Source organism: Megalops cyprinoides, chromosome 7 (genome assembly GCF_013368585.1).
Source record: "Megalops cyprinoides isolate fMegCyp1 chromosome 7, fMegCyp1.pri, whole genome shotgun sequence".
NCBI lineage: Eukaryota > Metazoa > Chordata > Actinopteri > Elopiformes > Megalopidae > Megalops > Megalops cyprinoides.
In genome coordinates, this window is record NC_050589.1 from 4,904,205 (window position 1) to 4,930,572 (window position 26,368).

At 44.3% G+C, this 26,368-nt stretch overlaps 1 protein-coding gene across 4 annotated transcripts in view; it reads right to left on the minus strand.

Annotated features, from left to right (window-relative positions):
* Positions 1 to 26,368, minus strand: part of prkcz (protein kinase C, zeta) — a 133,518-nt gene that overhangs the window by 68,532 nt on the left and 38,618 nt on the right. The gene's annotated exons all lie outside the window — the stretch shown is intronic.

A 26,368-nucleotide genomic window follows, 5' to 3' on the forward strand; every position in this document is an offset into this window, starting at 1 on the left:
CTTTTTTACACTGGAATTTTGCTGTGTGAACAGTGCCTTCAGTACATAGCTCTTTACCACTCGCCCAAAAGATAAAGACATACAGCAAAAAGCGGTGTAAAATATGACCTCATATTCTACAAATCTGAAAACAGAAGCTTGAGTTATGAGCTGTGAGAAAGACATTCACTGGCATTACTCACTGATATTACCCCAGTGGTATGTCCAACATACTAAACTGATGTGTGCTAACAAAATGCCATAGTTTATGTAAGCTGGTAGTAACACTGCCACCGCAGGTGGGAACATTTATAACATAACATACCTACTTTAAGTAGTATTTCATTAAATAATGAAAAATCCCCATATGGCTGTATAACCCTATACTCTGGATATTTACATGAAAAAGAATAAAGGACTTTAGGTAAACAAATCAAGGATGGAAGATATATTCAATGTTGGGGAGTAGTGAACTACATGTAATTAAACTAGTAGTTTAACTACAGTTTGCAGTAGCTTGCTGGTAGTTCAACTACATTCATACTTGCATAGTGATTCAAGTAGTTAAATTACCTTTTTTGCCATTTTTGTGTAGTTAACTACTGAAACTACAATTAATTTTGGGTCATAAAAAGCTGACATTCCTTGCACTTTCCCATGTACAGTGAGGTTTTTTTTTTTTGGCTTATGTATGACCTGTGAACAAGTGGGCACTTTTTGCAATAAACTCAATTGAGAGGCTTTTTTTTTTTTGCTGCCATGTGACTTTTTTGTATTGTATTTTGTTATAATTTTGTATCACATGTACATTGTCAATTTGATCATTTTTTCACAAAGCAGTTTGAACTGCTTTTTCTAAGTAGCTTTAGTTAGCCAAACTAGATTTCTCCCTAGGGCAGCTTTGCTGTAGTTCAACTTCTTCCAGTGTGAAGTAACTGGTAGCTTGCAAAGCTATGCTTTCAAAGTAGCCTCCATAACACTGGATACATTATGGTGTTGCCAAAGACAGAGCAGCTGAAATAGAGTCTGAAGGTCATTTATTTAGGGGGATCCTTCCATGAATTCATGTACTGTAGCTGTCCCTGTACTGTAACCATAAATCAGCCTTAAATATGTTTAAATGAGACTGGAAGTGTGTCAGACATATTCCTTATATTTAAGAGATGACATACATAGGAAGTTAACATGAGCTGGGTAATGAACTGATAGAGGTATACATATGCAGCTGTTGGGGAAGAGGACTTCAATGAGGCCCTGCCCTGAGGCCAAAGGTACAGAAGAAGAAGAAGCCACGTGGATACTGAGGTCGTAACTTACCACCACTGTGGTATGAAGTCACCAACATACAAGTAAGTCCCTTGGACATGTCACCAGGTCAAGTTAGGGTCAATACCACAATTTCTATCTTTCAATGCTAAGCATCAAGTGAAAACACAGTGGGTGCTATCTTTTGTAGGACTGATCCCTGAACCTTCTTCTTTCATAGGCAGACTCTATCCACCAGGCCCCTGAGATGCCTAAAAGCCACAGCATCATTTAGCAGGACAATGGCAGCCACCATCAGAACAGCAGCAGAGAGAGTGTTTATGTTAATTTGGCCCCCCCTCAAGGAGCTGGGGGCCGCAGCCAGCGACACAGCTTCCGACCACGGACAAAGTGAGACACAGTGTGTTTTGAGGGGAATGAGGACAAACTGATTGGCACAGTGGCACTTTACTGTAATAAAGTACAAAATTCTTTAATCGGAGACGGGAGACGCTGGTAATGACCTCTAATTCATTCATGGCCCAAAGGTCTGGCCAGTGCATTCAACAGCGCAAGAGGAAACACAGCCTGTGATTAGAGAAGCACTGCGCCAATCAACACAACAGTGTGCCTCTTTGGATCCAGAAGCTTTTCAGAGCATCTTTGCTAATATTGGTGAAAATATAAACAATCAAGCTGACCTCTGCCTGACCTTGAAAAACTGTACCAGAACAAGCAAGATAATTGTGAGCATAGACACAGCAGCAAAAAAAAAAAACAGCAAAATTGACCGCAGATTAAAAGGCATTTTTGTAAAACAGAATTACAGCTTAGAATACTTTTAGTGTGCAATGACTCTCCTAATTTGTTTATCTGTGTTGCATATTTGTACGGTAAAGTAACATATCCCATAGACAATGTTTATAAGAGACTTTAAACCTTAAAAAAATGTGTTCTACAAGTATTATCTTGGTTATGTGTTGCATCTGGCCTCTGAATACATACTAGTGCTGTTTCAAAACAATTATTTCATTTCAGCCATTTTCTGTTATACAACTGAAACAGAAGTCAAAGGACAAGACAGCAGCAAAGTGCTTCAAATACTACTTCATATATGAATAATGCAATACAATTTTGAAACCTGAAATTTGTATTAGAATTCATGGAAATCTAACAAGTGGTGATGCTAATACTATATCCAAGTACAAATGTGACTTGCGGTTATGTAACTCTCTTTAAGTCTGGCCTAATCTGATTCTCAGAATAGGTTCTACTTGGACCTGTCATTAACTGAACTGAAATTGAATTGAATTGCATTGAATTACAAATATTATACCAACATTGTGCATAAGATTCCTCAATGTAATTAGCAGCCATTCGACTGTACAAATTAACAGAATAAAAAGACTAACTGTTTTTATTTTGTCCTGAATTATGGTTACACTTCAATTCAAATATATTAATGACGTTGATTAAGCCATCAGTGTAGCTTGAATAGGTAAATACTATCAAATTCACGTCTGATGAGTCAGAACATCAGAGACAATCAGAATTTACATTCCCTTTCTGTTAGTGTTTACTGAACAGGAGCGGTAACAAGCCACTGCTGAAAGAAAAGAGTCTTCTAAAAAAAACACACAAAGGCAAACATTTAAGACTCATTCCTATAATAAATACAATAATAATAAGTACAAGCTGGGGGGGGTGTGGGGGGGGGGGGGCAATTTGGCTTGCGATATTTCAGTCAAATAAGTCAGTGTCAAACAGAATCGTGAGTAATAATCAGACTGAGATAACCTCATTCTGAAATCCTCTGATGCTTTCTAAAACAAACTGCTGCCATGAATTTATGATCAAGGCCAGCCAGCACTTTAAATTACAACTCGTCTGCAATGCTCTCCTGCATGCGGCTGCCCCTTCAAATCTGCATCATGACGACGAGGGCGTCAGCCGAATTATCCACTGAGTGATACATATTTTACGCAGGAGACTAGCATGCATGGGGCTTTGGCAAAAAATATATATTTTTAGTTCTCATGCCAACCTGTCATTTTTGTATTTCTTACTAAAGTGATATAATTCTCTCTCTCTCTCTCTCACACACACACACACACACACACACAAACACACTTAGTCAACTTTCTTAGCATGTAAATATGTATGTAAATCACCGAAGACATAGTTCATCTTCTATGAAAAACTGACACTATTTGTTTCTTTAGCAGAGGATTGCACAGGTTCTGATAAGTGTCCTTTAAAACCGGAGTCATCCAAAAGCTCATTACTCATTTCTCACATGGCTGTGGGGCTTTCAGCTGTCAGACACAGCCTGGAGTACAGCTACAGGGTGCTTGCTATCAGTGCAAGGGGAACAATTTGTTTCTAATGAGCAGGTCAAAGTTTGCAGGAAGGGTGACCATGTACCCCATGCAGACATGACTTTAACAGCAGGTGTTCAGTAGCTATTATGCTAAATAAACACCTCTCATTTCTCTCAACGCTAACACCACACGGGGCTCTGATTCATGGTTATTTGAGTTGGAGATGTAAAGTGACCCAGCAGTTAATGCAATACAAATAACAGCGCTTGTCTGACATTATCGTCCCCACCATTGACACATACAAACACCTTTGTCTACACATCCTTGCCAAACACTTTTGCCACTCCAAGCCAATTCCTACCACAGGTTTCTGGAATAAGACATATCTGCCTACACAACGTCAACTTCGAAGACGCATCTGTGTAAATACCCGCGGCCTTTTCAAGTGGACAGAACTGCTAAAATGACCCCTGACGAGCCGAAATGAGAGGAAAGGGGGCTCCACCAATTAGACAAATGCATCCGCTTCCAGCTCTGGGACGACCATGAATCAGCAGGCCCGGGGGGGGGGGGGGGGGGGGGAGGTAAGAGGGAGCAGAGCTAAAATACAGACTGTGCATTTCTCCTCCTCCTCCCTCCCTCCCTCCCTCCCTCCGGTCGGGCCTGAAGCTGAGTGTGTGTGTGCTGCTCTGGACAGTGCAAAAATAACACACCAACCTGAACCTACAATTCAGCGGGGCCCATTTGAAATGCACTTCATCATGCATTTTCAGCAGATGCTGTGCTGATCCATTGATTGTTATACTATGTGGACGCATCAATCAAATCAGCGTCCATGCTTATCAGCCCATCCAGATCATATAAAGATCAGCGAGTCCTTGAAACGCAGGCTCTGAACTGAGGCGTGAAAGAGAAGCACATTGATGGTCTCCTAGCCCAGACCTCATCAGGCCGATGCAGGTGCTCACAGTTCTGCCTGTTAGCACCTTCATTTCCAATCAGCTATTACTTAAGCGTGTGAGTAAGAGTTTAATGGATTTGCCTCAGAAATAATTCAAGCCAATTAGATTCTTCCTGCAAGCCACTGCATAAATGCAATTTTTATTCATATTCAGAAATGGATTAATACGGCTCATTTTTTTCTAAACGCTGGCTCAGGATGTTTTCCATTGCATTTGTTTACCACAACCTGGTAGTGCCTTTTTAAGCGTGCAGCTACGGGGTGCGTGTTTATGCATGAGGTCTGAGTAACGCTGGAGATGCAAGATATCTTAATCGGTCCTTTTGATGTTCTCAGTGTTTCCTTGAGTTTTCAAAAAAAAAAAAAAAAAAAAGACATAATGAATGAACATACTTGAAAGAGCATCTCTCTTTAGGCACTGCCTCTTAGTGCATTCAGGAAAAAACGACCATGTTTGTGAGACTTGAGAGGGTGCAATACGTTGTGGTTGTGATGAATGTTGTTCAGTTAGCTTTAACAAGTCTTGGAACCCCTGTTCTTTAGACTACATGCAAAATGAGGTGACTCCTCATCTACTGTTCTCTGTATTAGTAATAAGTGGCAAACCTTCCGACTGGCCTGAAAAATGATTCAACTACGGGCTCCAAAAGGATCAGTCTGAAATGCACATGACATAACTATTTAACTGTTAAAACTCCAAAAAAGTAGCACTGTGGTTGCTTGCAGTTGAAGCAGCTGAAATCTGCATTACTGTTATTAGTAAACATCACTATATGGTGAAATATCACAATATGTCATTATTACAATGTCCATTTCAGTAACTTTGGAGGCTTGTGGTTTACAGTTTTTTTTTTTCAGAGACCTGGAGATTTGTTTCTTGCAGGGAGCAGCAAAGCCGGTGCTAGACCCAATAATAACACACCGGTGAGATGGAAGATGGGCCCTTTCGCCATGGCGATAAGAGGCTTCCCTGAGATTGGTCGTGATGACAACAGCGTTAGCCAGACTCCCTGCAGAGGCCTGTCCCGAGAGAGGACAAGACGGAGCGACAGAGGCAGAGAACATTCGGTACCCTTTCATTTGCCCGTCACAGCCCCCATCACCACAGCCGAGACACAGCGCTGCCAGCCTTCCACGCTCTGGCCTCAGACGTTTAACTTTGATAAGACTGATGCAACACGTGGGCTGTGAAGACAGTCCTCAGATGTGACCTTGAGTTAGGCTGAGTGCTGCTCGAACAAATGGTACATGGCAAGTTTGTATTGGGTCTCACCCCGCAGAGACAGAGAGCCTTAAAGAGAGACAATGAATGATACAAGAGCAGTAGGCTAAACAGCACAACGGATATTACATAAATTGTTACATAAATATTCATTTATTATTGCAATATGGGAAAGATTTCATAAATATACATTTATGCAGATGGAAACATCTACACTTCGCATTCAAGGGGTCGAACACTTGACATTGAAAATTGCTAAATAAAAGTACTGATTGAGAATTCAACTGTAAGACCTTACGGCCCCTATGCACAACAATGTACAAAGATAAACCTACTGTATGTTTGGATTTAATGACAGGTGGAGCTACCATTCACAGTCAATCAATTTATTTCAATAACCGGACGCTGCTTTGCACCACAACATCCCACGATTGGTAAAAATCAAAGAGCCACACAGAGTCATACATACTGGCTCCGCCCATTCTTGGTCTCATGAGACCTCAATCCCCCAATCACTGGGATCCAGATGCAATACTCCCGCCAGGCCTCAAGCCTCAAACCCTGGCAGCGGTTACAGGACCCAGAGGACAGGGGGATGTGAGGAAGCTCATGCAAGCTGCAGGCAGTCTCATACAGCCAGTAATTGGTTCACATTCCCTTTAAATTCTGTGTCAAAGCGACTCGGCGCCTTAATGCTCATCATTGTCACATATTTCCAAAGTGATTCCTTTGATATCTTTTGTAATGCAAAGGATACAAGAATAAATTAAGTCACAGGACTGCTTTTCAAAGCGTCTTCGTGGCAGTCCTGCGGTGTTTTAACGCCCTCAAAGGTAATTACATGTAATTAAATAAAGTTACATAAAAGCCGGTAACAATTGCTGAATTAAGCCCATTGAGAGAGATGTTTCATAAGACACAACACAAAGAAATATTCTCTCACAGTACAGAAATAATGTCACACACTGATTAAGGTTAGGTTCAGGTGTGTACATTTGCTTCAGATTTTAGTTTGTTTCCCATCTTTGAATTCTTGCATATGTGAACAGCAACTAACGTTACCCTTGAAGGGGTAGGAGAAAAAAAACGGATTTGACGCAAACACAGATTTACATTGAGACTGCAGCATGGTACAGTTCTTCAAGTAACAAAGTGATCTCTGCATTTTTTTGTGTTGTACAAGAAGAATGAATTGTCGTTTTGTGAAAACCCATGTTCCTAATCTCCATAAAGATGCTAAAGGAGCCAACCATTCAATCAAAGCAAATTATTAACTGCCATGGAGACAGACATATACAGTACAGTGTCTTGTTATACATTTAATCTCATTTGGTCTTAATGTCAAAAGACATTAGGGGAATGACTGTGGTAATGAAATATAATGGAGTTATTACACAGAAACATAAAGACAATACACTGTCACTTTGTAGCTTATATTCATGTTGTTCATTATTATTTGTACATGTTTATGTCATTCTCATTGCTTTTTAACTTGGTGCAGTTGATTTTAGTTCCTGGGCAAATATTAAAAGGGGATTTTTATTTCAAATGGCATGTTATTCAGTGCAGATCGGACATTGTAATGCATCTTTCATGGTGAAGCAGGTTACACTTGAAGCAGGTCTGGGCAGATGGAGGCAAAAATGTCTCCTCTGTGCCAATACAGCTTGCCTCCAGTTTTATCTTTATGTATAATTCTCCTGCACATTTCACATTCTGGGGCTACTTTGGACTCTCTGCCTACTTTGGGGTTATCTGGATTCTAACAACATTGTACAGAACACCTGACTAGAATTACCACAAGAAATCATTGTGATTGATACAATCACAATGATGTAAAATACAGGACTTGATAGGAGGAACAGACACATGTATGATAAGTTAAGAGAAACATGAGAAAACTTCCCACTCATATTTATAAAACAGCCTATTCAACAAATCCTATAGTGATGTCCAAAACACTTCATTAATGCAGCATTGCAATATAAAGTTATATAATGATTTGTTTGACCTTTCTCAAGTATATCAAGCTAAGGTTTAATGGTAATAGGCTCAAAAGCAAACATTGTTAAAGCAATTTTAGTGTCTATGTATATGAGCCCACCTTGTGACTCCTTCCCTCCATTTTTTAACATATAATACGCCTCCAGACTACCATGCGGGTCCTTGGAATATCCATCCTCTAGCTGATGCCAGAGCAAATATTACACAAATGCTAATCACTGATTCGGTTCAGTGATTTGTTTGTTTAGTAGATGCCTTTATGACCTGCAGAGCTTACGTTTTCATCCACTCATACGGCTGTGCATTTGCTTAAGCTACTGAGGTTAAGCGACCTGCTCATGCAGGCAGCAGTGACTCTCCCGGGATATGAATCTGCTTCGAATCCAGTTCGAACTGAATGCAGTACAGTTCAATAACCATGACATCAGAAACAGTCAAACGTACGAGAAGACAAGAAGTCAATGTGAACTCCTGAGTTTCCTGCAGTGAGGAGTGAGGTTGCAGGGCCATGGTTGGCGGGCAGTGGGCACTGTTGATGACACCCAATAAGGCATAGAAAGAGGACATAAGTCCTTGAAGATACAGCCCTTTTCATATTGTCTTCGCAGCACAAAAACCAACACGGTTCTGGCCTTGACTCAGTCCCCCGCTCTCTCAGTGGCGGCTCTGCGTGTTTGTGTGAGGACGCACCAGCTTGGCACAGCGGCAGAGAATTAGTCATATTTCAGCTGCTGTACGGTGCTCGACACTACAGCCTCCCCGCAATGCTGTTCCTCCTTCCCTCAGATCTTTTTTTATCTGCTCTGTAATAGACGGTGGTAATTACATCTGCATGAATACCCCTCAGCCACAACAAAACAGAATCAGAATTGGTCAACATACCTTGCGTTATGTATCGCCTTGGAAAAAGAAGACATTTAATACGCAGACTCTTGCGTTCTCCATAAAAGAATGCATTGGAATTTATCCTGGCTTGATAGAACACAGCAGTTATAAATAAAATACAGCCTTTGCATCCATTATTTTGAGTGAAACTGTGATTGCTTTTGATTGTATGCAAATGAATAGTCATACAAATGCTACACTGCAACATGGGTTCCAAGTGACCTGGTTAATAACAGATGAGCAGTTTAGAGCAAATTTCAATGCCTTTCAGTTTTCCCTCACCTTTCTTTGCAGCTGAGTTTCCCCCATCAAGCACCTCCATTGAAATGTGCATATGATTACATACAGTAAGCAGCTTTGCTCTATAAAAAATGCCAGCAAATGTCTCCTTTTCACACTGTGTAGTACACGGGCAAGCGTCAGATTCTCAGTGTTCCTGTTATGTGAAGGTATTTACTTCTAATTTGCAGTTCCAATTTGTCAGAGTTCCTGAAATTCCTCCCAGGAATGTGTATGATCAGATGTTTAATATACAAACAATAGGAGCTTATGTGTCTCAGTGAACTTTGTTTTCCTGCGGACAGCAAAACCACAAACTAAAAGCCTTTCCTTTATGTTCGAGGTACTGTGTGTTTTTATTATTACTTACATTTTTTATTTTACCATTTTGTTGGCAAACCACTGCCTGGGGCAAAGCACTTTTTATGAGATTCATACATCTCTAGTTCACCTGTGGTAACTGGCATCTCAGAAGTGGTGAAATATTATCTAAATATGATGAATTCGGGCATTTCCATCAGCCCAGATAATTTACTCCAGGTATACCATTACCCAGACAGAGACCAGAAAATAGCACTACATTTTATTTGCAACATATTCTCAAGGCACCTTCCATTACAAAACCCAAAAGCAATATAGAGTTACACTTAAAAAGTAACAGTACAATAATAGTACAAAGAAAAAACAAAACATCCACATCAGGGAAAACTCAACATTTGTAAAGATAAACAGTAATGAAGATGAATAAAGATAATAATAAGGAAATATTAATGCTTAAAATAACTCAGAAGGACAGCAAACTAGGCTAGGCAGGAAATAGTCTATATACAGGTAGCATATGGTAATGGTGGTGGAGTGTCTGTGAGAAGAGGCACCATGGTGGATATAACCCATTCCTTCACAGAGTTTGGTTTTAGGTATGCTGTGGAGGCTGCTGTCTAATGAGTAAAGGTAGAGTGAGAGAGTGTGGAGCTACAGGAGGTCACTGGCGCAGGGGGGGGGCACATTATGGAGTGCTTTGTAGGTAAGGAGACAGATTTTGCAGTCTGTCCTTCACAATATAGAAAACCAATGCAATGAGGCTCGGATGGGCGTGATGTGGTCTCGCTCCCATGACCGGGTAATTAAAAGGGCTGCCGTAATCTCCCAGCCCACTCCTCAGCATCGCGCCGGGTGACGTCTGAGTGGCAGGAGGTGTGTTTATTGCGCCATTATGGAATGACAGATCGTGACGTTTTCTTTCAAATCATGACTCCCATAAATAAACTGCAGCAAAGCAATGTCTATAATATGAAATGGCTAATTTCATTACAGCAGGAAATACTGCACTGAGAAAAATGGCTGGTCAAAGTTCCTGTTTGTGTTGGGAGAAACAGGTTGCTGCCCTTATTAACATCTCGCAGAGCTGTTTTTTATCACCCATCTAAAATTGATAAGTATTAATGTACACAAACTACAGCGAAATCATTCAAACCCTTGGTTTTCCGTCCTTGATTAGTTTCCAAGCTGACTTCTACAAAGATATTCATGTAAATAATCTACAAAAAAATTGTAATTTGCTGATATTACAACTCTGATAGCTCTTGATAGTACAACTCTTGATAGTACAACTCTGCTGTTGCCCTGTATCAATAACTGGCATGCTGGGCAGAGTGAGGGACACCTAAACCTCTGATGCCACTGCAGTAAGTCCAGAATCAGGTGTACCTTGGAAATTCAGGCTATGCATGTATATGTGTGTATATGTGTGTGTGTGTGTGTGTGTGTGTATGTGTGTGTGTGTGTGTGTGTGTGTGTGTATATATGTGTGTGTGTGTGTGTGTGTGTGTGTGTGTGTGTGTGTGTGTGTGTGTGTGTGTGTGTGGCCCCTTCCACAGGTACAGGTACTGTTTTCCTCATTCTTTCCATCTTCAGACCTCGGGAGAGGATCTCTCTGCCTTTCATCCTCCACAGCTACTCCGCTGTGCGCTCAGAGGGGAAAATTAATATTTGGAGGAAAAGCTATAAAACCAAAAGATGAAAAGAGCTCCTTACTTAGTTATGCTACATTTCACTGCAATTATCTTTTCTTTTATGTCACCGTCAATAATTGAAAAGGTAAGGGGGTGCTGTGGTCTAATTGCTTGCAATTTCGGCATCTGTTTCTTTCATTAAGTTTGGGAAATAACGATTATCAGAAAAACCCAATCTCGGCTGCAAGGGAGGTGTGGAAGATGCATGCAAATGGAAACAGAACTGAAGCACAACCGGGTCATCATTCTTATAATTCATGACAAAAGGACAAAGCCACCATCAGTAGCAGGTTCATCATTTCTAATCTAATCATTTCTAATTTTAATCAGTGGATCAGTGGGGAAAAAGGCTCCTTAATACAGCCCTGGTTTGAGAACTGCCCATCAACCTTGGCTCCATCACTTGGCCACTGGGAGGTAGGTCAAAGGTTAACTCCTTGATGTGATGGGCAGTGGTTTGTAATATCGAGAGCTATAATGAATACTGGAATGACATTTTCCTCATGGTCTGTGTCAGTAGAATATTAGTCGGCAACATGTTTTTAATCCTGTGAGAGTGCCTCTCGAGCCATTAGGGGAATCCTATCAGCTGTCAGCCTGAAAACAAAGACCTCAGAATTTCCACAGAAACGTTCAAAATCTCACCTAATGACATATTACAGCTCCGTCTTCCAACCTGCTGCAAAACAAACTCCTCAACACGGCAGAGCACCAGTAGCTATTACAGCATTCTGCTATTCCTGTGTCAAACATCATTTACAAAGCGGAAGATCAGACAACAGCACAAACTGCAAAATGTCACGAGCAGTATGAACATTATGTTAGCTTGACACATCCAAACAGCATGAAAACAACCGTATGGGTTTGCAGGTTGATGCTGTCAAAGCCTAACTCACAGATTACCTGCAGTAAATAACGTCTCCTGTCTCAGCTGACAGAGAGACAGCAGTGACCTTTAAGTTCACCGCTCCCATTAGAGTCAGTCTCACCCTGAACCGGACCAAGCGCCAGTCCCAGAGCTGTCACAGCGGACGGGGTCAGGCCCCACTGAAAAGGAAACTAACAACCCCTCCAGGATCCCCCTTGCACCCACCCACCCCTACCCCCACCCCAGGAGAATGGCTGGTGCCGTAACAATGCATCATTCTAGTCGATCCTGTGAGGGCCCACTGTGTGCACAGTGGACAACAAAACTTCATTGTGCCATCCTGGGGATGACGGCATGGAGCGATGCTCAACGTTTATCGCCGTGGCTACAGCAGGGACATCTTAACCCTTTAAAGCTACAATCCCCAGACGTGAGCGCGGGTGCCACCGCGATCACGTGACCAGGACGTGATCTGGTGTCGTCTGCCCTTGAGGAGATGACCAGACGCATCCACCCTGCCGCTGGCTAAACGCTCTTTCACAAAGATCGCACCAGTGCAGGAAGAGGCATTACACCCATGTAGAGCTATTTTGGAACAATACCAGCAGGATGTGGACTCTCCCGAGTGGCACTGTGTTCCACCCCCGAGGCAGTGCGGACTTCTATAGAAGCTGGCAAAACCACTCTTCCGTAAGCCATGCTACCGAGCCCCACTCCCAGTCTCACGTCGGATGGACAAATCCAAGCCGGCAAGCCGTGTCAGCGTCTTTTATTCCTGTCAAGAAGGGCGGAGAAAGTGCTCTCCCTCCTTATTCACCAGGGCGGTAATCACACGACGATGCAACGTGTGGCCGTGGCCGTGGAAGGGCTTCACAAAGCCCTCTGAAGGTTCGGGGACCCGACCAGCCTGGAGATAAAAGGCTTGAACGTCTTATGTGAGACTGCAGACTGCAAGAGTGTATCACATGTAGGGCACGATTCACTCTGCAGATGCCCACATTCAGGTCCACTTCCAAAGCTTTGGTTTTAGAAAATCGTTCACTTGTGCAGACGAATGATGACTGGAGATATTCAGGTTCAGCACCTTGCGCAACAGTGGTGACCCACCGAAAATCTGCAAATCTCTGGTCCCAAGGCCAATTCACGAACCCTTACTTCACACCGCAGCCCAGTGCCTTCCCGGCCTTCTCATACAGGTTTCACTTTGCGTCTGCAAATGACCAATTAAAAGTAAATCGCTGTGGAGCTTGAGGGGAATAGACCTTTATCCACGGTGCATTTGCTGTGGTCGGAAAAACTCGGCCCCCTCGCTACCAAAATTCAGTATTATTGATGGCGCTCTTAACAGTAACTGGCTGACCGCAGTGCAGTTTCTCCACACTGCTTTAATCTGCAAAAACCACAAGGACTCAGCATGTTGCCAGGATATAACACACAATTTCACTCGCCTGTCTCCTACCTTGGTACTGGCACTATAAGGAGGGGCTCTCAGGGGCTGACATAATGTTTAAAACGCCCTCCTTGAAGGCTGCCACCCCTCCAGAATTTTGGGTTCATCGAGGGCAGTGTAGGCCAGTTGGGCACTTTAAAAAAAGAGACGGTGGTGTGCCCTGGGACGACTACATGATTTGGTAAACAAATTCAGTGGTTTCCCCACACACCAACTGCGCCAAGGCGGCCCACCTAGGAAATAAGTCCAACTGCTCTGGCAACAGACTCATAGTTAAAAAAGAAAATGTACAAAAAAATGTAAATCAAGAAGGTGGGTTTGTTTTTTTATCCAATGCAGCACTATCACTCTCACTCTGAGAAGCTCAGAAGCTTCAAGAAGAGAATCTCAGCCAGTTAGTGTCAATTGAGTGTCATTCATATAGTGTGGGCAGGTATTCCACAGCAAGTTGCTCTAAGGAGCACCTGTCATATGCACAATCAACCAGCACCTCCGCAGCAGACATTTCAAGACAGTGTCTCTGGGTGAAACACCGAATGGATGCATTACACACAGTGCTGTAGCAGGCTGTACAAACTTAAAGTGACTGTAATCCTCCCAACAACAAGAGCTCACCCAAGCTACTCAGTCATTTCCTAACAATTATAAATTGCTGGAATGAATTATTAGGTTGAATAATACATGTAGGTTTTTGAAATGTAAAATTTGTTTTAAAGTTAACTCAACACTGCATTCAAGATTTATAAACAGAACAGGGTAGAAACCTGCAAACAAACTTAATATTTAAGAGAAACAACAGAGTCCCACTGTAAATATCATAATGCATATTAATACATCTTTTACTTAAAATGGTGTCTACAACGGTGATAGCTACCATCCTCAATAATATTACTACCCCTGCTAGATATTTTCAGGTCGAACTAACAAAAAACGTACACAGTGAAATAATCGGCTACAAAGCATATTTTTTTCCTCCTGAGTTTTACTCGCTTCTCGTTTCTCACCAGCGACGCGTGTGAAAAAGATTCTTCAGCATGGCCCTTTAGATTGCGCCACGCAAATTAACGTCGGCAAATTGTGTGTTTAAGGCCGCTCCCCGATGAGCCGGTGTGCGCTGCATTATGCCGGCTCCGGGAGAAATACAAATAGGCTTCCGTACGGGCAGCAAAGCAACTGTAACATGGTAATGAAAAGTGCCGCTTCATTGTGCTGGGGATGTACGAGGCTGCAGTGCCGGTCTGACGTCCCGGGGATGCAGATTCTCAGAGAGGCCTGGTGATGTGGGACGGTGATAGCAGTGTGGTGCAGTGGTAAGGCGCAGGGCTTGTAACCGAAAGGTGGCTGGTTCGATTCCCCACTGAGGTACTGCTGTTGTGCCCTTGGGCAAGGGCAACCTACAATTGCCTCGGTAAAAATCCAGCTGTATAAATGGATAAAATTGGAAGTCAGCACAAAAAGCATGCGCTAAATGACAGTAATGTAATGTAATGATATACAGCAAAGGAGGGACCAGGGACACCAAGACTCCTGTGGCACAGTCATGGAGCCATGGATATCGAGGTAAAAACCAGAGATGGAAGAGCCGCACGGGTGTGGAAACAGGCCCCCAGCCGCACATGGGGAAGGGGCTTTATCCTGGATAACAGGCTAGTAAAAGCCGTCAGAGAAACTTAACATCCGTCCAGCTAAAGCCCCTGTGGCCTCAACAAGCCAGCAACACCACAGATGAAAGCCAAAACTGAAACAAAGCCAACCCTCCACAGACAGGTATGTCTTGAGTTTACCACTAAGGTAGCAATTAAGATGCGAGTATGAAACAACCTCTTCAATAACACATAGAGACCCAGCAATGTGCATTGATGTTGGTGTGTCTGAAGTCAAGCCTGGTTCTACATTGGTGCCTGGGTGGGCTTGCCCTGCAGAAATTTCCACTTGGCCCTGCCAAATGTCTTAAACACGTTGCTTTAGGCCTTCCCAGCATCCCAGCTGCCACATCGCAAACAATACAAGGGAGATGGACCCCAGTTCTGTTTTTTTTCTAATGTGCAAGCCCAGAGACTAGCACAGAGAGAAATGTCATCGCTTCCATGAAAAGCATCCTGTGCTAGCTTTCCAGGACAGACACCAGAACAGATTCTGCCTTGGTGTTCCGGGCACAGGAACGGAAAGGAGAACTCTCTGCGGACCACAAATGTAGAGCACCGCTTGCAAAAAAAAAAAAAAAAAAGCTAAGGAGAGCTGCCGCTGAACTTCCTGTCAGCACATCAAAGAGAGATATGCTTCCAGAGCTGACAAAAAAAAAAAATCACCTCTCACTTGCTCTGCAGTGACTTGTGGTGAATAATTATGTACAAGTGAGCGCTCCAGTTAGGGGAATATTAAATATGTTGTTTGCGTTTGCTTTTGAGATGCCTTCTCGGCAACACGGTCTGTCACAGAGACAACTTGTCTCTGTTCCTCCCGCATCCCATTCACACCAAAGGGGGTCTTGCGCTGTGCAAAGATCTCTTGTCACAGTGCCGGCTTTTGTGACTATTTTAATCAAATATCTAGCATCCTCACGCCCAGATCATTTCCTCTGGTTTATTAAACATGTCAAGTCCCCCTTCCCACAAGTGAAATTGTGAATTCATAACTGCATACATTAGAAATTAAGAAATGTACCCATTTTATATGGGCTGGGACTTGATTTGTTTCAGGGGAGAAGTGTAACTGCCAATCCTTCTTTACATTATGTTATTGGCATTTTGCAGATGCTCTTATCCATAGGCTACATTTCTTAACATGTTACCCATTTAACAGCAATACTGGGTTCAGTACCGCGCCCAAGGGTACAACAGCAGTGCCCCAGCAGGGAATCAAACCAGCAACCTTTCGGCTGCAGGTCCTGTGCCTTGCCACTATGCTACACTGCCGCCCCCTCTCCGTCACCTGCCAAACTCAAATTGTCTAAATCAGACATGATGCAAACATGGTCAGCATCTCAGTGTCGTATAGTATCTGACGATGGTTTAGCATGTGATTTTAATATGGGGAAACCAGCATGCGTGATTACAGACCAAACTGCAGGTGCGCATCAGTGCTGCGTGTTGGATTCAAACGGCAACACGGGCACTTTAACGGCAAACCCCCTGCCTGCGAAGCTCACATCATCTCACATTTCCGTGGTGACATCCCCCTTCACACGTTTCGCCTGCCGCTGCAAAGCCCCATGACTCAACAACAGCCACCATTCTCCTTCACACATACCGCGGCAGAGACTCGGTTTGCAAACAGAACAGGAAGAGCTTCTGTGCAGGGCCCCTGCCACCACATCACAGAGGCTCGTTACCGTGCTGGCGCTCACCGGGGCCCCCGTTCCACGAGCCGCAATTGACTTAACCGAGCAAAAGCCCGGTTCCAAAAACCTAACCGCCAGATTTCTGTCTTTGTTTGCCCAACAAAGGGATCAGAGCAGACCTTCGAGGGGGAGATGGGAGAGAGGAGCCGATGAGCTCGCAGAGGCTAAAGGTGCGACAGCCAGAACCGGCTGTTTTGCTGACGGGCGAGACAAAAGGCCGCGGAACACAGTGGCCCATAAATGGGGAATCATAATGCTGATCTAAAGAGCTGGGAGAGCGCGGAGCCCAGGAGCACGCCGCCTCCAATTTACGATTAGCGCTTTCGGCGCCGCCGGAGGACGGCACAAAGCAACGCCGCGCTCTCCTGAAAAACATAATCCTCTCTAACACCTCGCAGATCCTGCCGGTGCCCGCCGCTCTCGTTCTCCCTGAGCACCGTGCATCTCGTTAGGATGCGTGTGCTGCCACGTTTTTTTTCCCAAAAACGAGGCACAAAGGCACAAGTCCCCAGCATCCCTCTCTCCCCGCCCGCGTGCTCTTTCTATTTACGGCAGCCCTGGCTTTTTATACCGCCGCCTGTGTGCGGAGATGCCGCCCCGCCCGGCGCATTCTCTCCCATGCAATGGCTCCCTGACTTTGCCTTTCCTCGTGTTTTTTTTTTTTTTTTTTTTTTGGGGGGGGGGGGGATTGTCTGCCCTGTTTGTCTCCCTGCGAGCCTCTACGCGGGGCGGCCTCGGACAAATAAGTCGTCAGCTCCCAGTGGCTTCACGGGACTGACAGCCGAGGTTTTCACGCATGACGGCCGAGCGTGCGTGCACTCTGAGGGCTTCGGTACAGCCTCCCCTCTCGCACCCTGTTCTCCCACAGTGCCCCCGCTGACCCCGAAGCCCCAGTCCGTCCTCTTTAAAGACAGACATTTGTCAAATTATACAACCAGCCACTCTAACATTACCTAATCAACTACCTCAGCATGGCTGTCCATTGTGACGTGGACTGCTGGAGCCAATCTAGAGGAGATGGTGCTGATGATGTCACGGCACACTATGCCCACCTGATTCTGACAACAGTACATTAACAGGAGCGTTCACACAAAGAACGAACCTCAAAGCGCACTGATCAATGCAATACTGTCAAGATGGCATTTAGGGATGCTACGTACCCAAGGAGAACACCGTCCCTGGGCCAAGCTCCAGAAGCCAGTGGGGTGTCATGTCACACTTCGTACCACCTGTGTGTGGAACATGAGCACGTCTGACCCCTCCTTACATTCTGCTGTGCCAAAAAACCGCACCTCTCTAACCCAACACACCCTGAGGACACATCAAAATCCAATTCTACAACGCGTCATACAGACATGCCCTCAGCAAATCAAACACGCGCACAAAAAGTATATTAATGAGCCGAAAGGGAAAACACTTAGTCATGGGTTTTTAATTTCATTACACGAGAGGCGTCTGATTAGAAGATTCTGCTCTGAATGTGAATGCAGCTTCACGGTTGCCACGGCAGCATACCGGAAGCTGAGAGGTGGGAGCTGGGAGGTGGAGGGTGCTTCGTCAGACCTGAAGTGGGTGCGGAGCTGCAGTGGGTTTGCTCAGTCCTTTACTGGGGTGGGTGTCAGGTATTGATCACGCTAAGGCACGCAGCCTTTTAAAGACCATTCCAACGCTCATCTGGGACCCTGCCCAGAGTCTCTATCTGGGGCCACGGCTTCAAAGCCTGCAGTCTGAACGTATGAATTCAAATGAATTTATAATAGATTCAGTGTTAAATCGCACAAAGGTGGGTTTTTTTTCCTTTTACATATGCAAAACACCTTTGGTAAAAAGCTTCAGGCATGTATGCGCTTTAGGGAGCCGAATCGATATCTTGTAGTGCATCACTCCCTCCCACTGTAAAGAATGACAAAGTGCTCGTTCGTTAGGCGAGAACGTTGTTTCATAATCCTGCCTAGCAGCAGCATATCAGAAATCTTCCTTGGTGAGAGGGTGAAAGTGATAATGAAATGGAGAAAATCCAGGCGAAAAAAAAAAAGTACATTATTTCCACAGAATCATGCCTGAGCGCTGTACTGGATGCATTCCTATTGATCTGGTCTTAAATGCTGAGGCTATGCATGTTTCAAACCACCATTAAATTCACATTAATTATGGCGCAACATACAGATTTACCAAGAACCCATTACATTGCATCATTTAGCAGACGCTCTTACCCAGAGCGACTTCCAAATAAACATTAAACAGGGTTTTGCAGGCAGAGCTCTCCCGATGCAAATAACCACAGCATTAATGATGATGGCAGAAACCGGAGGCTCCTTATCCATTTTCTGCCATTTAAGTGGACATCTATGGATAACTCAGAGGTGGGGAAGGCCCCCTGCCCAACCCCCAGCATGCATTGCGCTGGGCTATTGGAAGGCAACTGGAAGCCATGCTCATCTCAGCATTCAGCACCTGCTTCCCCAGCCTTCCTGTCTCTGACACATACTGGGGGTGGGAGATTGGGTCTGTTCTGGGGGATGAAATGAATTCATTAGAGAATCTGAGGACAAGCAGAGGCTGAGCAGGGAGAAAACGACAAAGCGCTCAACAGGGGCATAAATCAACTCATTCAGGCAAAACAGCTACAAGGACACCAGCTTGCACCATCTGGGCTCTATCAAACCGAACGAGATGCAATGTGGTTTACCAGGGGAAGATGCACAGATACAATACAAGAATCAACAGGATATCACACTAATGGATGCTTGCTGGATGCTTGCTGTATACGGGCCCTGCATGTGGTCCACCTGTCTCCTCCCACTCCCGTTTCTATCACACACCCCGCCCCACCCACACAGTGTTCCTCACCCTGTTTCAGCCTGTCTTTATGGGGGGGTTGGGTGGGGGGGTTGGGTGGGGGGGTGGGGGGGGGGGGGTATGGTTCAGGAACAATGACTCAGTGCAGCACTGAGTGAATTTCAGAAGAAAGCAATGGCAGGGACGGGGCAAATGATTCAATGAGAAGTCAATAACATGAAAGAGGACTTCGGTTCCAACAAATGAAACCCTGTCAAGTCGTTTCACCTTCAAATGAGCCTCTGAAAAGTCAGCAGAGAGTATGTTCTTTTTCAATGTTCCAGCAAAAAAAAAAAAAGAAGACCAGGACAATTTCAAGACTTTCTCCAGGCAGATTAATCAGGTCCAGTACCGCTGCACACAGTAGTTCTTTGGCTCGCATATGGAGTAAGAGAGAGAGGTGGATCTATGACACAGAGGCAGCTGTCCCGGGATCGCGAATCTGCAGAGCATATTAGGGGAACAGATTTGCATTTCATGAACACTTAACTCTGCTGCAGACATTTGTATCAGAAATGGGGATGCACAAAAATGACCTCTCTTGCACTGCACATATGGTCAATCAGGGCCGTGGAAACAGAAAATCGGGGAAATCTTTCAGGGCAAGCGCGTGTACATTAGCACAACAGAACCATTTCTCCTGAACTGCAATATGATGTAGAGCGGTCAGGACACTGGACTCTGAACAGGAGGATCATGGGTAAATGTCCAAGGCAAAACAGTCCTGCTGTTACCTTGAGGTGGTTGTCTCAATTGCTCTATTAAACCACTGCAAAAACAAAAATCAGGAAATTATGACCTTAATAAAGGCTAATTCTAGCTGTAGTGCGTCAGTCGCCACTTTTTCATTTTTTTCTGGTGAAAATAGTGAAATTAAACAGGCTTTTTACATTAACTATCTCAAATGGACTGCCTTGAGTATATGATAATGCTTCAATGGAAACTGCACAGAAACACAAAAAATAGCACATCGATTTTTTGCATAGCCGGTTGTGGAAAAAAAATCTTTCTCCTCACGACTTCTGATGCAGTGATGACAATGATTACATAATGATTACAGAATTAGATGATGATTACAGCACTAGACTCTAAACAAGAAGACGATGGCTACAAATTCCCGGTCGAGACAGCCCTTTGTTACTTTGAGGATGCTACTTTCATTGCTGTGGGAAAAAATATCCCTGTATAGAAAAATGACAGTGGCCATTTTTCCTGAGAAGTGGGCATTTGCTGTTGCTATGACATCACTGAGGAACTGACTAGACAGAGTTTCTCTCTCTCTCTCTCTCTCTCTCTCTCTCTCTCTTTCTTTCTCTCTGCCTCTCTTTCTCTCTCTTTCACTCTGTCTGCCTCTGCCTCTGTCTCTTTCTCTCTCTCTGTCTGTCTCTCCTTTTTCTCACTCTTTCACTCTTTCACTCTTTCTCTGTCTGTCTGCCTGCCTGCCTGCCTGCCTGCCTGCCTGTCTCTTTCTCTCTCTCTGTCTCGCACCCTCACAGGGCTGAAGATATGATTTCTCCATCCCATGGTGCTCTGGGAGAGTGGTGCGGTGAAGAATGTGACAGGGATTGGTGAAGCTGGCACCGTGGTGAGCAATAATCAGCCGCCACAGGTCGGTGCAGACAAAGCCTGGGCCTGCCTCTGGGCTCTCAAATATTAATTACAGTGGCAATTAAGGATTAGTTCACTGCTACCAGCTGTCTGGCAGTTGGCACGGGGGGTGAGGGGGAGGAAAGAGGAGAGTCTTCAAATGGTTAAATTTTTTCAGCTCTGTGTGGGTGCTACCTCAAAACTGCTTCACAACTCAGGTGCAAAAGCAGATGTTTATCTGCAAAAAAAGGAGGCTAAATATAGCAGATCCTCTTTTTAAACACCTGATCCTCAGTCAGTTTTTTGTGAGATAAAAAAGGGAAACTCATCTTTCTTATAGCTCTTAACTTTAAAAACTACCTTTTCCATTTTACTTTTTTGGCCAATAAGTGAGCACAACCCAGATGTAGATTTTCAGGGAGTTGACATCACACTTTTTGCTTAAGCCACTTCCACACTGTCAAGCACAGAAGTGTATTTAATTTTCAAAAAGTATTCTCCAGTGTTCTAAAACGAAGTACGCAGTTTGACCTTCTGATTCCTGGTCAGAACAGGAAGAAACTACACAAGAGGTGAATCAACTGTTTTTACATCAAATGCCTTCTTCTCCCTTTGTTTTCCTGAAGATAATCCATCCATAAAATGGTAGTTTTACAGAGAGATGCAAACAAAATCTTTCCAGACAAGTCCCTGATTAGGTGAACGTCACACGCGTTATTAAGGTTAATCAGATTGCCACCGTGACTTATTTCATTTCAGACATAAAACAGAAACAGTCAATTATGTTCATACCCTGCGTGCCAAATCTCGAATTCTATTAATATGCATCATGACCTTTTTGGGAGCATTTTTTTATAATGAATTATTTATTACGGCCATGCCAACTGCCGCATTTGCCAATCTGTCACTCTTGCTGAGGCTTTGCATCTTTTACTTTATTTAGCCGACGCGGTTTCTCACAGCGATAAGCAAAATAAAAGGATAACCTCAAATCCCTGCTCCAAATGTTGAACGGGACATCTGTGGATGTTACATCCTTCTGGGACATGATGCCCGGCATCTCAACCCTGTCTGTGCTCCATATTGCTGTTGTGACATGGGCTGGGTTTGTGCACAGAACCCACATGGTGAATCGGGTGACAAAATGGGGGTGAAACGCGAACGCGTTAGCCTCGGTTCCGGCCCCTGTGAGCCTGTGTGCTCTGGACAATGTCACATCTGTAGGAGACGTGCTCACCCCTGTGGCTATGTTATACGCAGCGGGTAGCACACCTAGCGCAAACGTAGCCGGAGCGTGTCTGCTCGTTTATTTTAAGGCAGGCGTCCACACGTCCTCTCCCGCCCCAGGCAGTCTTCGCTCTTGATCCATTTTCGGCAGCCGCCCTGTGCGAGACGCGCGGCGCTGAGATTGGGCGGTTAGGGGATTCCAGCCAGACGGCTCCGCACGGCGGCCGATTCGCGATCGCTTTCGAGATGAGTTTTTGATGAGAGAGAGCGATGCCCAGCCTACCTCAAGTGGAGTGGCAGAACCCTGAGAAGCCTCAGCCTAACAACAGCTCAACAAGAAGGACTGGCGCTCATCATTAAAACATCACCAAAGATCTTCTGCGGAGAGACAGTCAATCTGATGCAGAGAGGGAAACAGGATTCATAAACTTCAGTAGGCCTCCTGCCAGAACACTAAATAACATATGCCAGGGAGCTGTGCCCACACCACTGGAAACTGAAGAGGAACTGCTGATAAGCCTGCATGGTGGGCTACACAGAGGTTGCCAAAGGCTGAGCATTTTAGCACTGCAGACTGTTACACCCATACCGCTAGAGACTGTGCTGGGGCTGCCGCACATTATACATACAGACTGTATACAGACTGGATAGCTGACAGGTGAGCTGAAGACAGTTAACTGTATCACTGCATACTGCACTGAGGCTGCTGAAGGCTGTGTGATGCCAGAGGGGACTATGCTGGCATTGCTGAACACTGCCGAATCACCAGAGACTGAGTTCGGGATGCTGCAGGCATACTGTATTATCCTGCTATGTAGGATGGTACATTCTATGTGTCGCCCAAACAACTGTAGTTCAGAGTTATCTCCAACTTATGTTTCTGTGCAATAAGCCTACTTTTCCGTGTAAAAATAAGGATTGGTATTTATATGGCACTATCCTAGAGTTACACTGGTTAAATGGTTAAAAAAGCCTTAAAATGAATGATGGGCCACCTTAAAAGTCTAAAGATGCAATAGAAATTTATACACACACACACACACACACACATCACATACATTTAACTGGAAATCTGCACAATGTCCTTCTCATGCTTTCACATACCTGAGGCACTACTTCAAATACTAACAGTAACAGTAATGTTTAGGCAACCCACTGATTCTCTTAGCCAAATACAAACTTTTTAGCACCTGCTCTCTGAGAATTACAGAACCATGGGGGGTGATGGGTAATACAGGGATCGGGGGTGGGACCAGCGGTGATGGGAAATAATCCAGAAATAGATAACGCCTCCTCGTTCGGCAGGCTCCGCAACGGAGCCTGCGAAATAATGAGCGCTGAGCTCTGAATGTGAGACGAACCTGAATGTCAGCCCAGAGACAGACAGAGCTGTGGAGACGTGATCACTGGCGGCCGCAAGCGGCAGCAACCCCCCCACCCCCCCACCAGGGCGTTCCCTCACGCCGCCTTCCATTTTTAAGGGGCGGGCTCTGTCAACAGCACCTGATCAAAAACAGCAACCCCCGCGGCACATCTGACAACAGAAGAGCGCTGACCCCCCCCCCCAGAGGCGGATCCTGTTCCAATGACTGAGTCGCAGAGTGCTGGGGTGGGGGTGGGAGTGGGGGTGGTAGTGGGAGTGGGAGTGGGGTTGGGGGTGGGGGTGGGGGTTTTGCTGTGATAGGCACGGGAGAGAAGTAAGCCACCGCAGCAGGAGTGACGTTCATTCCACACTGTTATCTCACCCCCCCCGTCTGCATGTTTTCATTACCGTTTCTTTGCCCATTACCCCATCACATGACAACCCCTGTATATAGATGGGGGTTTGCTCTGGATTTGCTTTAACCTTTCATACTGCCTCTGTTATTCTTTGATTATGAATACGAAGGAAACCGAAATTTAAAACAGTGAAACAGTGGTTGGAGAGGTAGAAACAGCAAGCTAAATCATCCTTAAACACAATACTGTGCTCTTGAAGGTAGATTAAAGATCAAACGAGATGCTTATGAGCTCCTCACACTGTCAGCATCAGTCGTGAAGAACAATTAACACAGGACCACATCACTGCATGTGTGCAATAAGCCCTTCCTGGTTCCTGCCTCTGCAATCAATCCGTGGAATTGGCTCAACATGGGGTGACAGAAGCTTGAATGGCAGACAGCCATTGGCTGGCTCCAGTTCATGCAACGTCACATGACTCCACTCCCAGGAGATGTACCTAATTTCTCCCCAGAATCCCGCAGTTCCCGAGAACAAGACATGTTAAACCTCTCAAAGCTCGCTACATATCACCTCTGTCAAAAAGCAAAGCTCTGTTTTTTCAGCAGAATGATCAATAATTTTTTTAAAGGTCAGTCTAGATAGGCATGGAAGAGAAAAACAGAAATTAGGGTAAAGGCGTGTTGGTGGCCATCTCCTCCTTAGTCACAGCGACACCAGTGCCGCCAACTGGATTTTTACATAACACAGAGGAGTTGCTGTGTGTTCTCATTACTTTAAAGTTTAATTCTGAATCATCAGGTAAAGCAATTTGAATAAAACAATCACAGACTGATTATCTTGCCAAGTCAAGCGTAAAGGCAGATCTTATTCTCATTCCAAAACTATAATAACATGGCCCTTATCAGAGGGGGTTTGAGTACAAATTGGAACAAATACCACCTCCGAATCCCAAAGGAGGGAAGCTGCCATCAGTTCAAGCAGCTCTGCCTCCAAGGAAAATGTGAATGTCTGGACCCTGGATTTGTTACTCTAATGTTCACATTTCACTGTCATTTTCAGAGAAACAGAATAAAGCTCAGCCTACAGACAGTGCAGAGTGCAGTGCAGACAAAGTCATCCTCTCTCAAAATGGACACTGAAACCCTGCAACCCTGCACTTACAGATTGTCTGATCTGGATCAATTCTCTTGACTCTAGACCAATCGCAAAACAACACATATACCAAAAATGTCACTCTCACTGATTTGCATTTATGTGGCCTTGAGTCCATCATGTTACAATGCCACATACTGACTAGTCCATTCTGAATCATCAAGGAAAAGTTTATTATAGCAACAGGAAGTGGGAGGAGTCTTTAGAAGCTGAGGTGAGAGCAGTGGGCGGGTCTGACCTTTGATATAAAGGTTCTCTTCACATCAATACCTGTCAATCAGGTCTTCAGGAAATCAAAAGGTGCAAGGAAGAGGCTGCACTTATAAGGAGCCATTTTCAATTGTTTATCAGGTGCTATTTATGTACTTGACTAGTGAACACCCTTATCCAAAACACCTTACAAAGCAGACACTTTAAAAATGATCCACTTATAGAGCTGAATATTTACTTAAGTAATTCAAAAGTACCAAGCTCAAGGGTACAGCTAGGCCCGACGAGGATTGAAATTAAAGTATAAATAAATTATAAACTCAAACCCAATAAAGAACACCATCACTTTTCATGAAGAAAATACTTTATCACTGCTGGTATTCTGTAAGAGCTGTTTTACAAGAGACATTAAAAAATAGAGAGCTTTTTCAAGTGCAAGACAATTACCCCAGCCAACAGCCCCTGAGCCACAGAGGCAATAGCTGCTACAAGCCATTCAATGAGAGCTCTTCTTAATTGATCTTATTAATCACACCAGAATTTTTTTCTATTAATCTCATGCCAATTTGACAAATTAACAAAACAATAAGGGTAACACTTCTAACAGTATCTTTATTTTGAGTATGTAACTTAATTTACTTTATTTACCACTGAGGACGGGACTGCACAGCAACTGCAGTCTACATGAAATTAAACTCTTCGTGGTAGTGTCTCAGTGATACAATTATCGTTGTATTAGGCTACATCACATACAACAAAACAAAGCTAATGTTTCTCCAGGACTTACTCCATGAAACACGTCAATACACTGCACCGCTTGTGCAGCCAACTTCATATAAGATGCTGTACTTGACAGATTCCCGGTCAATAGAGCAGATGAGTCAGACCGATGCAGCACATGGACACTGAAGGCAGCCCGTATGTCGATACTGTTGCTCAGTTTGAAATATGTGTCTCAAGGCAGGATTTCTAGCTGTGTCCAGCGCGGCCCAAGGGCGACCCGGCCCGAAAGTGTTAAATCACCGAACCCCGTCACAAACACGTTTCCATCACCCACTAGTCAATC